The sequence below is a fragment of the Etheostoma spectabile genome, chromosome 11 (assembly GCF_008692095.1).
Source record: "Etheostoma spectabile isolate EspeVRDwgs_2016 chromosome 11, UIUC_Espe_1.0, whole genome shotgun sequence".
In the NCBI taxonomy this organism is placed as follows: domain Eukaryota; kingdom Metazoa; phylum Chordata; class Actinopteri; order Perciformes; family Percidae; genus Etheostoma; species Etheostoma spectabile.
Window position 1 is genome coordinate 21994343 of NC_045743.1, and position 2121 is coordinate 21996463.

The 2121-nt window shown below is 43.8% G+C and overlaps 1 long non-coding RNA gene across 1 annotated transcript in view; it reads left to right on the forward strand.

Moving 5' to 3' along the window:
• LOC116698097 (uncharacterized) overlaps nt 1–2121 on the forward strand; it is an 11751-nt gene that overhangs the window by 40 nt on the left and 9590 nt on the right. Inside the window, exon 2 of the long non-coding RNA XR_004334113.1 lies at nt 554–559. This is a non-coding gene — a long non-coding RNA (uncharacterized LOC116698097). The remainder of the gene's footprint in view (nt 1–553; nt 560–2121) is intronic.

The window sequence follows — 2121 nt, forward strand, 5'->3', positions numbered from 1 at the left end:
CTTACTACTGGTGCTACTGTGACACAGAGTTTCCCTTCGGGGATCAATAAAGTATTCCTGAATATGAATTCTGACACCATATCCTGTGCATGAGCAAGGACAGAATCGCTCCTGGTCTCTTTGTATATTAGGTAAGGTTTCCCAGTGTTTAATGTGAAAGCTATCCACAGTGTTGGTTTTCTCCTTAGCTGACGTGGCAAGTGGTAGGCGGGACAGCCCCTCAGCATTGCCGTGACATGCTGCTTCTCTGTACAAGATGTTGTTATCACTAGCAGGAGAGCCCACCTCTGCATTCTGGCGGCTGCCGTAGATGGTATTGCTTTGCTGGGATACCATCTAGATAGTTACATAACTTTCAAACACCAAATACAATGCAAAGAGCTTCACGCTCAATATGTGCTTACCTTTGTTCTGCTTATTTCAAAGTTCGTGATGCAAAGGGAATGCGCCTCTCTTGTCCATCTGGAAGGATGTGCGAAATCACACCACCTACCCCATAGGGTGAAGCGTCACAGGCCAGCTGGATGGGCAGTTGAGGGTCGTAATGAGTTAGCACACTGTGATAATAACTGTACTTTGGCCTCCTTGAATGCCACTGTGAGTGCATTAAGTGGACTAATGATGGATGAACCTGCCGTAGTAGGTAATAAGCCCTAGAAAGGATCAAAGCTGTGCTACTTGTCGCAAAGAGTGATGCCAAATGACGCATGATGTCCTCCTCTCATTGACTTCGCATTGGCATTGTTTTTCGTGGTGGGCAAACTGAATTTTTACACATTCTGTCCCACCACAACGTAATGCGATGTTAACTGTTTGTGCTCATTTCATGGCATTCTGTGAGACCAGGCTGGACTCAGTCTACATGGGGCGCACGTTCAACTGGGTGAGCTAGACGTCGTCACTGAGTGGTTTTTAAGTTTTATTTAAAAGCATGGCATGAACTGAATTGATTAAAATAATAAAACAAGTAAAGGATACCCTCCATGTTTATATATTAGCTGTAGAACAACAGTCATCCCCCAGTAATCACCTCTCTGACTCCTCTGAGACCTCCAGAGTTTTGCCGGGGCTGAAAGTCCTAAGTCACCCCTGGAAATGTTTGCTGCCTTCTCCCTGGAGACTACCAGGGGATTGTTTGGCAAACAGTGGGCTCAGCGAACGCTCTGTATTTTCTTTATGTTCTGTGTAAATGCGTTTTACAATTCAAGGGTTTAACGGAAAAAGCCCTTGTTTATGTGTGTGGGTAACAGTGACTCTGGGAATGCTAATAATCTGGATATTTATTCTATTTCCTGACATACAATATTGGTGTATTTGTTAGAAAGCAAACAGGGAATACAAGGAAAGATTGGGTTCCCTCTTTTTTAAACTTCCATTTGGCCTCTGTGGAACACAGAGAAGCAACACGAAAATGTAGACTGAAAGAGAGAAGGCATGAGAAAGACAAATCTGAAAAAGAAGCCAGGAAAAAAAGGAGCAAGTGAGTCAAAGGACAGGGAAAACCTAGATCCATCTGCAACCTCCAGAGTCCAGGTTATGGTGCTGACATGCTCAAAGCTGTGATGCATCCTCCCAGTGTGCGCCGTGGCCTCCGGGGCTCTGCGGCTCAGCGTTAGCATGTCACTGTGATAGATGGGCAGGCGGTGAGGCCGCTCGGCATCGGCTCTGATTATCCCCCTCACTGCATGAAGGGAAACGACCTCTCACCTCAGCGATGCCAGGAAGCCTATTGGACGAGCCATCTGTCCATTTATTGTCATTAAAAAGTTGAACTGGAGAGTCAGGTTTTCCTACTGGTCTGACCCTGCAGACTTTGAAAAACTCCTGTGTGCATCATCATTATCATCCCCATCATGTTTTATATATATATAAATATATTAGGGGTGGGAATCACCAGAAGCCTCCTTATAGGATATCATCGCGCCACAGTATGATAGTATCGCGATTTTAAACATATTGTAACATTCTGGGATATATTGTCTTTTTTTCCATCTTCTAATTTTTCCTAATTTCAAATGACGTCCCAAAAAGGAAACTTTGTCAACATCTGATTTATCTAAATAGAAACATTTCTCTGTTATATCATATCACTTCAATGTTATTGCTGCAAAATGGGACAAA